At 39.4% G+C, this 14,297-nt stretch overlaps 1 protein-coding gene across 2 annotated transcripts in view; it reads left to right on the top strand.

Moving 5' to 3' along the window:
* The first annotated feature begins 1,422 nt into the window (after positions 1-1,422).
* The window catches only part of sox5 (SRY-box transcription factor 5), a 249,891-nt gene continuing 237,016 nt past the window's right edge, over positions 1,423-14,297 (top strand). Inside the window, exon 1 of one of the 2 annotated variants that reach the window (XM_084910906.1) lies at positions 1,423-1,664. The gene's annotated coding sequence lies outside the window, so the exon portion shown is untranslated. The remainder of the gene's footprint in view (positions 1,665-14,297) is intronic. The other variant, XM_084910908.1, reaches the window with a different exon arrangement.

Raw genomic sequence — 14,297 nt, forward strand, 5'->3', positions numbered from 1 at the left:
AAGGAAAACTTTGAAAACCCCTCAAAATTCCTTGAGAAATATTGCTCAAGAGCATTAAAAAAATCTTACAAGAAGGTACTTTGCAAACAAAATATGAAGAAATAAAGGTTGCCTTGAGACTTTTACACAGTACTGTATGACAAATAATTAGCTTTATTTCACAAGTTATCAAAGTCAGGGTTCTACTAATAAATGCACAAGTTGTCCCAATTTCATTGACATGAACTAATGGTTCCAACCAAAGACCATTGTCTTATCAAACAGGTTATCTAGGCAAAAACATGGCCTATTTTCATCTGATATATTTTTCTGTCTGGCTTCTACTTCACAAACCATGTGCCAAACGTTTCTCCACTTTTTGAGTCCTTTTTCTGGCCTTCATGTGAATTTTCGCAGTCTGGATGAGGACCAGTTTTTAATTAATTTCGGCACCACATAAAAAAGGCTACGTAACATATAAGAAAACCCCCAATATTTACCGCCTGCCAAATTTACTTAGTTTCCAATGTTCAAGTTCAAGTTAAATTAAGTATGCGATGTCATTTTTAAAAATGAAAAATCTGAATTAAATCAGCCAATGAGTGAACTAGGAAAGAGCGGTTTGGACCAATGGGGAAGAAGTAGGGTGGCACTGCGACGTATGCAAATTAGACAGTTTAGTCAAGGTCCTCGCGAGCTTAACAGGTGTGTGGAAAAAAAAAAATCTTTTTCTTGTTTTTCTGCAGCCGAAGGGTGAGTGTTTTATTCTGAAAGTTAACCATTATACTTCGATAGCAGTAGACGTACTAAAAAAAGAAATAGTAGCCACAACTGCCTTTAAGCGAAAATATCCCAGTTTTGGACTAGCTTGCTTTCATTGTAGGCCAAAGTTTAGCCTCGGGCTAAATGTAAACGTCACCAAATCATTTAAATGACTGACTGCAACTATTCCGGCTCAAGGTGTGGTTTCTCCCTCGCAGTTTAGTGCAGGGCAGGTGACACTGAGGATTTTACATTACACGTCTGGGGTTTTTTTTGAGTAAACACACCTACTACAAGGCAACATTTAAAATTGGTATTATTTGCTAGCCTGGTAGTCATTCAAAGGAGCCGTACTTACTATAGTTGGCAGAAACCTGGTTCTAAGGCAGATGGAATATAAAGCTTGTGGTTTTGAAGTGTTTAACAACTTATGATAGTGGCACATTCAAAGTTATTCCTCTTGACAGTCTACAGCTTCAGGTCAGATTTTACCTCCTGTGTTTTAGATTTTACCTTCTGGTTACACATCAGTTGTAGACTTTTAATAGTTTGTTCTTGGTAAGAGAAATGTCTTGACTTGAGGAGTAGCTATTGTGAAGAGGAAACAAATTGACTTCTCCTGCCCTTAGTGTTTCAGCTTTGTGTAATTTGCACAAATCTTGTCCTGTATGTGTGCATGCATGTGTGTGTAATGTGAAGTGAAGTGAAGAGAGAGAGTGGAAAAGAGGTGGTGTGGCAAGAGGGAGAGAGAGACAGAAGTGACACAAATCAATGTGAGCACCCAAACCACCATCACCAGCAGCAGCGGCGGCGGCAGTCTTCCCCCTCTACCGACCTCCATCACCTCCCTGTCTTTCAGTGAGAGAGACCAGTGGAGAACGGGAGTCACAGGAAAGACGGGCTCCTCAGCAGCGCAGCATCCGGTAAGTCGTTAAAGAGCTAGGGATACCTCCCACCATGCAGTCAAAGTTGCAGAAGCGAAGGCAACAAGGGCAGCCTGGCAGTGCGACTTTGCTCTCCAAGGCTCAGAGCGTGCAGAACAGGGTACACGGTCGTGGATGAGCACATTTTAAATTTTTAAACCCCCACCGCACAGCTTCTCTTCGCTTCTTCTGTGACGGCTGCTTCTGTTGCAGCTACAGCACAGAGAAAATATCGCTTGGAAGAGGACAGCGTGAGAGAGCCGCCGCTGGTCCTCCTCCAGTCATATGTTTTAAAAGCCTGCTGGGGATTAGGGATTGGATTGAGGGAGGCTTTTTTCCGCCAATCACCGCCCTGCCTCTCAAAAAGCAGGAGAGGGATGGTGGACGAGTGGAGGAGAGAGAGCGGTAGTTCTCTAATGCTGTAATATTTCTATAGATACTTAAATTTTGCCCGTGGCTTTTGTTTTTGTTGACACTGTGGGTCTGTGTGGGATTAACTGGATCTCTTAAGTATCTGTTAGCAAGCATGTGGAAAACTTTTTTTAAAGGGCTGTGCTTATACTGGATTTAGAAAATTACACGTGCATGAGGTGCACATTTGTGTTTTTCTTTGGTGAACAAAGAAAACCATTCTGCATTTGCAGGGAATCAGCTTCAGTTGCATCTGTAATTATTCAAGGTTTTCATCAGAATATTTTGGGTTTATTTTACCTTTTTTATGGCTGCTTCTCATTTCCTAGAAATGAGATGAGAGATGAGATGAGATGAGATAGCCTTTGTCAGTTGCAGGTCTTTTGCCCACAACCGAGATGACAGACCTTGCCGACCGTACATACAATACACAAACATCACATTGGGGAGACAGGTCAGGCTAGGTAGCGAGGAAAAAGAAACATCGAAATGTGTAACACAAAAGGATAATACAGGAATGCACAGATATCAACACACCATAACACAATAAACACAGACAAGCAACATGGGAAAGTGTTCCAGTGTGTACATCTGATCTGGGACCGCTGCAATCTTCGACTGCGCCTCCAGCTGACCCGATGTCCGCATCAGAGAAGATGCTATCAGTAATTTTGCTATAACAGAATTAGCTGAGTTTGTCATTTGGTTTGGTTGCCTTGTTCGTCTAAATTATGCATCCACTTTAATGGCTTTAATCAAACTTCATAGGCTTACAGAATGAAGGGCAGTAGGGAAAATAGTTTAGAACAGGACTTGAGCTAATGTCAAAGCTTTCAAATTAGGACAATTATAGTAACACGATTATCTACAAGACAGTGATTGAGGGGCATCTTTATTCAGTATTAAAATTGTCTTAATCACAGTGAGATAGCTTGGCTTTCTAGTTTTGGCTGGTTTTGGTTTTTAGTGTTGTTTTACAGCAAGAAGGTCCTGGGCTCAAATCCTGCTTGGGGCCTCGCTGTGGGGAATTTGCATGCTCTCCATGGGTCTGCGTAAGTTCTCACCGGATACTCCCACAGTCCAAACACATGGATGAGGTGATTCTAAATTTGTCACATGAATGGTTGTCTGTCTCTGTGCATTAGCCTTACGATCGATTGGTGACTTGTCCAGGCTGTATGCCTCTTTTCACCCTATGACAGTTTGGATAGGCTCCAGGCCTCCACAACTCTGAATGGGATAAGCAGATGAAGATCGGTGGAAATTTTATGTTCAGAATACAACCCTGACCATCAGTAGCGACCTCAGGTTACGCGACCTTTTACCACTCTCACTTAACCCAATAACAAGCAAAATAGTTTTTTGGATAAATAATAAATCCCTGTGAAAATGAGTTGTGGTACACCTAACTTTCATGTGTCTGTGTCTGCATTGTTTTGTAATTTCACCTCCAAAGAGTTACATCACTCCTACAATACTTCACTAACACCATTAGAGGAGTTTGATTCACTGACTGCAAGGTGCCTAAGTCCAAATCATCACCCCACTACCACCATGTTTGATGTTGGTACGAAGTGTTTGTGCTGATTTGCTGTGTTTGGTTTCACCAAATGCATTGCTTTGCTTAATGGGTAAACATCTCCACCTTGGTCCAGAGCGATTTTTCCAGAGCTCTTGTGGTTTGGTCAGATGCAACTTTCCAAACCTAAGTGGTGCTGCCGTGTTATTTTTAGAGGGACAAGGCTTTCCCCTGGCAACCCTTCCAAACAAGCTGTACTTGTTCAGTCTTTTTCTAAATATGTTGTCATGAACTTTAACATATAACATATTAAATGAGGCCTGAGATGTAGCTTTTGGGGTTGTTTTTTTTTTTTTGCAATTTATCTGTGCCTTAATTGCCTCGGCATCCTGGAGGGTAAAGCCTCCCTTTATTGCATGTGTGCTGTGTCAGTGACTGTGTAATTTTAGGGTCAGCATCTTCCCCTGTCTGTCGTTCTTTAAGAGACTTAAAGAATGAGAGGCGGTAAAAGTCAAAGCTGCTCAGGTGTAAAGAGATTCTGCCATAAAACAGTGTTCTGTTGGTTCAGGGATTGTGCTTCTGTGTGATCTACATTTTTACTTCTAAAGCAGACTGCAAAGCTCATTCTTTTACCATCCAGTCTCGTCTGACACTATTAGTATAACTGAGCTACTAAAGATTACTGAGGTAAAACCATTTTTCTCCATTAGCAAGATCTGACTTCATCATTTATAGTACATGACAAATGACGGATAAAGTAGCTGTATTTTTATTTCTGACATATTGCCATCAGAGCTGTGGATTTTATTATTAGGCTATTCTTTTCTGTGCTATTCTGTATTCAGAGTTCCCTGCACCCTCTGTGCTTGTTTTATTTGAACAACCAATTACAGTCATTGCTGAGTGATACTGTATCTGCACTGAATGTGAAGTGTGTCTGCTATTTACAGTCCTACAGTATCAGTTGCTGCTGCGCTCCCAGTTGTTATTGTGGGAGCTTGGCAGCGGTGGATATTGTTATCTGTCCGTAGCATCAGGGATTGGTTTCCGCTCTGTTTTAGACAGTGATGAAAACACAAACATGTACTGTACACAGAAATACACACACACACACACACACAGACAGGCACACTGAGTTTGTTTGTTACATTGTTGTGCATGTGTGTCAAAGTGGGTGTATGCATGTCCCCAGGCCCACGGAGCGAGACACATTGTTAGATGCAGGTAAGAGTCAGACGGAGAGAGACATCTGTCAGTCTCTGAATGGTATTTTCCCAATGCGACTGATGAGGTGCTCTTTCTCCCTCGGTCATGGTCCCGCTCTTTCTCTCTCTCACACACACACACACACACACACACACGCGCGCACACATGGATGTTTGTGCACGCATATGAGGTTAGGGCTCAGGTGAAGAAGCTGCACGTTTGAGTGTCACTGATTTAACGGGGTGTTGATCTCGTACAAGACAGGAAGCTGTAAACAAATCCCCCAACATGTGGTGACTTGCTGGAGCATATCCCTCTCTTCTTTCGCTATCAGAGTATGTTTGTGTGACTTGTAGACTAATGAAATATAACAGCTGAGTGTAAATTGGAACAGACAGCAGACATTTGAAGTGGAGCTTTGTTTGGTTACAGTAATTATTCATTAAATACCTTCCAAGTAACTTCCAGTAAGTGTGTTATCTTTGAATGACTGTCCATATTTTTAGTTCACTGAGAGATATGGCTGTGCAGTAATTGAACTTTGTAGTTCTTAAATGCTTGTGCTATTATCAGTTTGGAGAATACAATAAAAAATTTGGTTAGTTTAAGTTTATAATCTACAAATGTGGTTAATGGGGTTTGTGAAATGCATCTTATTTCCCTAACCATCACTTTAGCCAATTTATAAATTTGGCCAAAATGAAAATAATAAACAGATGCAATGAAAGTTTAATGAACTACAATTTGGTAGTGCATAAAAATCTGAGCATCACCGCCTCCCAGCCCTGCCCAGTACTGGGTGGTTTTTATGATGAATTGTACAAATAGGGACAGTCACTGTCTGATCCATGTCAGGTTGAAGGTTGTTTGAAGGTAGGGCTGTTCGATATAACGATATATATCGGATGACGATATGAAAACGTCTATCGTTTCATTTTACGCTATCGTTTGTTTTGTGGTGTCGCAAAATAAACATTTTATGGCAATATTTTTTTTGATGGTCACTGTAGTGGGTATATTAATTTCTTGAAGTTCTCTTTTTCTCTTATATTTATAATGACCACACTACAGACGAATAAGCAACTGTTTTTACTCTTTGTCGTTAGCAACAACGATGGTAAACACAGCATGTGGCTCCGCCGTCCGCTTGTTTATTTTCCACATAAGCCTTTCACAATAAAGCTGAAGATCCTGTTGAGATTTTTCAAAATAAACTGAAATAATGACAAACAGGCCAGTCAAAACAAATTGAGGACCTTGCTCCTAAACATGGGGCTACCTCTGTAGCATGGACATGGTTTGGTTATGAAACTGTACTATGCAAATTATGCAGGAAACTGGTCCCTACCTCAGAATCAAACACGGGAAACCTTTTCTACCACCTACGTAAGAATCACGTGAAAGAGTATGGAGACAGTTTATGGATGAGATACAAAAAAAGAGCCGTCAGGTGCTCCAAATAAAGCTTAGACTCAAACGTTAGAACAGGCTTTTCCCCGCTGCACGCCGTGTAATAAATCCTCACAAAGAAAACGGCGGCCGTTACAACTTATGCTTAAAAATGTATAGTTTCATGCATCGGTCAAAACACTCGACTCCAGGTACACGACGCCCAGCTGAAAACACTTCACGCAAGTCCAGTTGCTCAAGATTCACAGAATTTACAGAAACGTAAAATGTTTCTGATATATATTGTTGTCAGGACGATAAATGTTTATATTGGGATATGAGGTTTTGGTCATATTGCACAGCCCTATTTGAAGGCTTCATAAATTTGTAAAAAAAAAAGTGAGCCTATGAATTCCAACAGTAAGAACATGTTGAGCAAGTGGATTTTAGGAGCAGCTGAACAATTTGTTTAAATAAACTTAATTTTTTCAGTTGCCAACAGTAGTTGTGTTGCCGTTAAGGTATTTTTCTGGTGACTAATTTACTAGAAGATTAAAGGTGAAATGACAAAAAAATCCCAAATGTAAAATGAATCCCAATTTAAAGAAAAGAAATATTGATTGTTTTAAAAGTCATAAAACAGTGGCTTCATAGTCTGGTGATCAGCGCATTTGGCTAATATGCCAATGAACCTAGGATAAATTCCGTGGAGGGTTACATCAGGAAGGGCTACTGGTATAAAAGTCTCCCACATCAAACATGTAGATCCATCTTCTGTGGTGATCCCTTGTGAAAAGAGGAGCAGCCAAAATAGGTTTCGTTTTTTAAAAATGAGAAAACAGTGAAAATTTAGAACAGTTTAATGAGAATAATGCGAATAAGAATGAAATGAGAATTCTCTTGGGAGAATAAGAGACATCAGCAGAACATTGAGGACTACCAAAATGAGGCTGGAGGAAAGGTAATGCGAAAAGCAGGGATAGCAGCAGTGAAGGAGTCGTCCACAAATGATGAGGAAAATGATATATATACTGTGGGCAGCATGACCAAATAAGGTAACGGTGATGTTGACAGTGCAGAGTTAGATATGTTATGTTTTACTTGTGTTCTAACACAGAAGGGAGGTAGGGTTGCCCCAAAGGCAATAAAAATATCATCTGATATATGGAAATATTGGATTTTTAGATCGCCAGATATCTGCATTGATATGAGATATCAGTCAAGCTCTTATTTGTTAGAATTTTTTTTAAATGCCCAGCAATTTGTGATTTTTACTGTGAGTTTGCCAGCTAACTGTCTTTTTTTCCCCTCTGACATTGATTTGGTTGTGTCTGCTTTATTTATTATTATTATCATCATTTTTTATATTGAGAGTTATAAGTTTTATCATTGGCCTTATCAGTGAACCTCAAACAACTCCACCTTTGTAGACTGAATCACTGTGTTTTTCGTTTTAGCTGATGTTTCTGTTTTTTCTCTCAAACAGATGTCTTTTTTATGTATCTGTAGGCTTTGAATACGGTTGAGGAGTGTGCTGCCAAGACATATAAATTATTAGAGTAATGGGCTTAAGTGACTTGTCCTACCAGCATCTCAGTCCAGCATGTAGACATACAAAGGCTTAGAGAGATACATAAGCCAAGAATAAAAAATTAGGATGGCAGCAAAATACGCCCCTCCTTACTCCCCACCGGTCTTTCTTTTTTCCAAGGTCAAGATTAAAATTCAAATTTTTGTCTTATCTGCTCCTCTCAGCTACCTCCTATGTTTTTATTTTTTAATTTTTTAATTAAAAGCATAAAATGATCCATTGTTATTAAAGTGAGAAATGTGTTGTGTACTTTTGTTCCCAGTGGAGCAATTATAATATTTGACTTTAAAAGATGAAACGGAAAGGGACAGTCGAACACATGATCTGTGGAGGTGTGTGGAATGAAATGGAAGACATGTTTGAAGCAGAAAAGGAGAGGAAGGGAGAAGAGTCAGACTGTTAGCTCATTCCATGAGCTTAGAAATATCTTTGGGGGTTTTTCAATGGCACTTACGGTGTCTGTGTGTGTTTGTGAAGGTTGGTCATTGTTCACGAAGTAGACATTAACTCTTATTCCATATACCAGAAAACCACTTAGATTTCATTTTATCTGTCATTTATGGCCTTGCGAAATTCAGTTATGATTGAATTTCAACTTTTAACATTTTTTTTGGCATAATTAAATCGAAGTTTTGTACTTTACATCACTGACATAGCAAACACATTTTGATTGTTTTTTGCTGTCTTTTGCTGTTTGCTTGTCTTGTTTCTATGGACCAGGAGACTGGACTAAATAGATTGTACTAATCAATCAATCTTGCTCAATGTGGGGCAGAGACAGATTATGGGGTTGTTCTGTTTTGGGAATCAACACCATCAATAAAAATTTTAACCCTTTTTTAAAGTCTTTAACATTGACCAGATCTCTGAAGACCCCTTAAGGGCATTAGGATGATATCCACCCTTCTTCCAATAAATGATAATCTAGTTGGCAAATGTTAAAAGCTTATAGTAGAAACTGTAAGGCACATATAAGAGTTTTTAGGCATTTTACACTTTACTATAATTTTTTTTTAAAAAATAAAAACTGGGCAAATGTTAACATTTTATAGTGTTTTTGTTCTTTAGCTGATGCACTTGAAAGATTAAGAATTACTATACACTAGGTCAGTTTTTGCTGTCTGTAAGTGACCTTAAATTTGACTTACTGTAGTGCTGTTTCACTGGCAACAGCTGTGAAGTGGTGCATAAACTCGGTCTCATCATCCATCTTTTCCTTACAGCTACCATTATATTGTTAAGTGCACCATTACATGCAGAATCAACTTTATATGCACAACTCATCCATCCATCCTGAGTAAAGTTAGCTTAAAGAAAGAGGAGCTAAAGCCAAGTGCAAGAAAAACAGGAGTTATTTTGAAATGTCACTCATGCAAAGTAAGCTAGTTGAGCCAAAGAATAAAGATATGGAACTGAAACCGGGTATAAGATCCCCTGCAACTAGTTTCTGCAGACACTTATTCAGAAGGTCAAGCAACTCTCACCCCTTCAAAAAAAAAAAAAAAGCGAAATCCAGAAATATACAAAACAAAAACCAACAAAAAGAAGTACACCTCTTGAGGCCTTCCTAACAAACCGAAGTCCAATTCGGACAGAGGGCGCCTATTTCCTAAGTTTTTTTTTTTCCACTCTCCTGTTCCTTTGTGCATCAAACTCTTCAAAAAAAAAAAAAAGGGTGGGGGGGAAAGAAAAACATAACAAGCTTCTTTCATGGATCAAACGAGAGCGGCAGTACACATTGTGCCAAAGCTGGATTAAAAAAAAAAAGAGAGAGAGTGAGGGAGAACTACCTTATTATTGTTATCAAAGTAAAGCCAGCTCCTCTCCTGCTGCTCTTGTGGGACCTCTCTTACTCTCTCTGCTTGTAGACCCAGGGGGAATCCAAACATGACCCGCATACACACACACCCCTCCTCCTGGAACACGCACACACACACACGCGGGCCTGTCTTGCTGTACGTCGTTTCATTTGTGAAATTAGTCCATTCTCTCTGACCCCGTCTTTTCATCAGGAGCGTTGGTGCATATTTTAGTCCCTTTCCTGCGCTTGTTTTACTAATTGGTGGCTATACTTTGCCCAACACTGATATCCTTTGATCATCTCAGATCATTACGTTTACCTCATTAATTTGCTCAATGTGATTTTTCTCCCCCCCAAAAATTTAAGAGTCCGTGCAAAATTGGATTAATAATAGATCATATAAGCCAAGAGAAAGTGTAATTCCTTTGTGATTTCTCTTGCTCTTTTCTTCCCCTCTTTCTTTCCTTCTGATTATTCGTTGTCCTGTCACACGCAGGCTAGCGTGAGAGGAAAAGGTCAGTATTTTGGAGAAAGTGCTGAGATGAGCAGATCAATGCAATCTCTGTTAAGTAGAGAGCAGGAATTGGAACATCAGGGCTTTTATAGCCTAAGCTTAGCATGACAGGAAAAATATCTGCCCAGATTTGCATATACCAGAAACAGGGGGAATCCAAAAGGACCTCGACTGTATTATAGGCCAAAAAATAAGTATTTGTGAAAGTTTTGTGACTCAGTTTACAAAAAGAAATTTTTATTGGTTTTCTTGGTGGCTGAAAGCATGGTCTTTTGCTCCACTGTAATTCAGAACCTGTTTTATTCTATCATGTTATCTCATTATCTAGCTAGGCCCCCCACTACCACTACCACTAAACATGGCAAAACATCAGAAGATGAAAAATGATGAAAGGGGTAAGAAAGCTCTTTTGCCATGCGCCATGGGTGGTAATTGTCGTGGGGGTAGAGTGAGGGTCATTCCATCCGCGACATGAAGAAGGGCACCCGTGCTGGATCGCTTTTTATTATTTGTTGATCTCCTTATTATTTTACTGATCATTTTTATTAGGAAATAAAATTAACCCTGTATTTCAGACTAAGACTGAGCTGACCATGATGGAGTTGGAGCTAATACACTTTGAACAACAGTTACCACAGCAGAAATCACTGCAGGGTAAAAAGATGGAAGACTTTGGAAGCAACTGAGTTAATTTGAATTAGCCAGAACTACTGGCTCTTAGGGTAGCATTACCACTAGGAAGAAGCTAGGTACAGTCACAGCCTGTTACGTATTGCATGTTATTTGAAAGAAACATCTTTGCACAAGTCAGTATTTCATGTTTATATTGAGTTCCATTTTTACATGATATATTTACACTTGGTTGCACTTCCTTAGAGGTTGCATCACATGCAAATGAGACTATCACAGAAGTGTGTATGCATGAATGTAAACTGATAATCACCAGTCTTGATTGATCCACTTAAAATAGATAAATTAATTCCCCTCAGTTAGTCAATTTTCCATTATTTATCTGGTCAGTTTCTTAAGAAATTAAGTATGTAGACTATAAGTACCTCAGTGCAGTTTTCAGAATGTTTCAGGTAGATTTGTGCCTCATCATCTGTGATAATACCAGTATAAATATTTATACCGTTAAACAAGTGTCATATCTTGAAGCAATGATGTAGGGAAGTCATGCATTGACGTTCCCTTCTGTGTACAGCAGTGGTACAATCTCAGAAATATGAGAGCAAAAATAGCATCTCAGCCTCTGATGAAGATTTCGTGCGTAAAAAGGGGAGCAACCTCCAACAAAGAACAGTACTTTGCAAAATATGAGACTAAACATTTCCTGCTAAAGGCAGGAACAACAAACATGTTTCACCACTTGAGGCAAAAACACACTGTCAACGAGGAGGAGATGCTGGAAGCTGGTGATGTGTGACCCAAGAGTAGATAACCAAGCACTGCCAACCAAGCACCTGATAGGTACACTTTAATATGGCAGGAAGATTGATTGATTGATCAAACTTCATTCATCCCGAGGGAAATTGGGTTAAGGCTGCCAGCCGTGCCAGCGCCATGAGATTGCACAGTGGACAGAAATTGTGCATGAAGCTACACGGTGGAAAAACGTTTTAAGCAACTGGTTAAAAAAACTTGACTAAATATGCATCATCCAGGTAGAAAATATTTGTCAATTTCAGCTGAAGAGTTACAAGGTGAAGTTACTTTACTTAATTGTTAGTGTTCAGCAGCTATATCATGCCTTTTTTTTTTTTTTTTTCATTTTAAGGGACAAACTACCAAGGGTACTTAGGACTGTGGTAGGTACTGTGTTTAGGGCTGCTCAATTAATCTAATTTTAATCTCGATTACGATCTGGGCTTTCAACGATCATTAAAAATGACTGAGCCGATTATTAGCCCCTCCCTCGTGCTTTACTCTCGCGCTGCTCCGTGCGGCAAATCGAGCGCACCTCTCAACAATTAAGAGCAGCGGCCCCCAACCTTTTTTGCGCCACGGACCGGTTTATGCCCGACAATATTTTCATGGACCGGCCTTTAAGGTGTCGCGGATAAATACAACAAAATAAAACTAGTACCGGTACCGAAAAAAAGAAAATTTATTCATAACACACGTGAAAAGACCCAGGAAAACCGAGTAAACGATAAAAACGATAACAAAATAATGCTGAAAACCGATAAAAACCCTGAAAACTATACATTTCACACCTGAGCCTCAACTCTCGCGGTCCGGTACCAAACGACTCACGGACCGGTACCGGTCCGAGGCCCGGGGGTTGGGGACCGCTGATTAAGAGGACCCGAGGGAAGCTCGGAAAGCTAAGCAGAAGTTATTTGGAGAGGAGAGTGACTGCCGTTGGTTGAAAAGAGAGGTTAAAAAAAACTTCAGTGGTGTGGAAACATTATGGGTTCGCGGAGTCAGACGTGGATCAAGTAGACATAGTGTGTAAACTTTGCTACAGTGTCGTAGCTGCACCACAGAGCAACACTGCAAAGTTCACTAAACATAGATGTTTACATTTTTCATTTATTTTTTATATTGCAAACATTTGCACTGTTATCAGTATTTGCACACTATTTTATATTATTTTTGACAATCTTTAAAGTCATTATTCAACACATTGTTATTGTTAAATAAATATCGTCAAATAATCGAGATCTCAATTTCAGTGAAAATAATTGTGATTATCATTTTTGCCATAATCGAGCAGCCCTAACTGTGTTACTATTATTGCACTCTAATATTGGTGCTGCTGCTGGCACCTTGCTCCAGTAGATTCAGATTAACTTCAGATTAGTTAGTCTGTCATCAATGACAGTGTGTGTATGTATGTATGTATATCTATTAGGGCTGTTACGATTTTGCATAAAATGAGAATCACGACTTTTTTGCTTAGAGTTGAGATCACAATTCTCTCACGATTTTCTTTTCCAATATAAATATTTATTGCACTTATTAACTGCACATCAAATTCGTAACAGTTGAGACTGAACATAAAAACAATAAATGAACATTAAAAACAACAAATGTCTCACATTTTGTCGTTACCGCAAAATGTTGTACTGCTTGTAATTCCGTGTCCACCGTTGCTCGACACCGTGTGTATAGAGCAGGTAGTGCAACATTTGAAAAATAGTTGCGGGGCGGCACTGTGTAGCGTTTATATAGAAAAGAAGACTAAAAAATACCCTTGATTTTATTTATATTACTACATGATGACTGCTTACAAGCTGTAATCACTAATAAAACCATCATTTTGGCACAATTTTGAGGCCACCTCTAGTTTCAAGTACTCTTAAGTACATTCTTAGGGTTTGGATATTAGCCTAACTAAATGTTTCCCCGTCTGTGCTCTTTAAATTCTGCTAAACATGTCGTTACTCCTCACTTATTAATGGATCTTATCTAATTTTTCGACAAAGGTAACGAATAAGCACTTCTCCAGAATTATGAGCTGTTCATTTGAAGTTCAACAAACATGGTTTGCATTTAAGCTTGCACGTTCATACATAAAAACGCCACACAGGTAAGATAGAAACATCCTCCTTCGCATTATTTTTTCCACTTTATGCTTCACCTAGAGCAGTTCAAACGTGCATTAGATATAAGAGAGACATTGTACGTGTGTCAGGTGTAGAATCATACTTTATTTACACTCACCAGTCGCAATTGTAAAAGCTGTCAGAACTTCCTGTATCACAGTTCTTCCTGTATTTCACCCCCTTTGCAGCATCAATTTCTCGTCTAAAGATACTCCTCCCCAAACAACAGCCTGTTGTCTACACTTTTTTTTTTTTTCCTTGACAGCTTCATTGTCAACAGACCCTACTCCAAATTGTATTGCATATAAAGACGTGTATCTCCCTCTTTTCTCTTCCCTCTTACTCTTGTTCTCTTTGGAGAAGATTACATCTCACATCCTTCTGTCTACAGGCGTTGCTTGGCATTGTGCTGCGTTTCTCTCTTGTTGTCACATTGAGCTCTGCGCCCTCCTATTATCATATAGATAAGTGAATGTTTGTGTTGCGGTAAGACTGGGAAGCGTTACTCTAATGTAGTGTATTGTGTGCGTTGTTAAAATTGGCCTCTATTGCCTCTGCCTTTCAAGCGGCCCATTTCTCTGTTGCTATAGTTGTGAACATAATCGTGTGACATTGTGAAACTTTTGTGAGTCGTGTGTGAGGAAGATGATG

This window comes from Perissodus microlepis, chromosome 17 (assembly GCF_051167445.1).
Source record: "Perissodus microlepis isolate ML-2025 ecotype Zambia chromosome 17, ASM5116744v1, whole genome shotgun sequence".
In the NCBI taxonomy this organism is placed as follows: Eukaryota; Metazoa; Chordata; class Actinopteri; order Cichliformes; family Cichlidae; genus Perissodus; species Perissodus microlepis.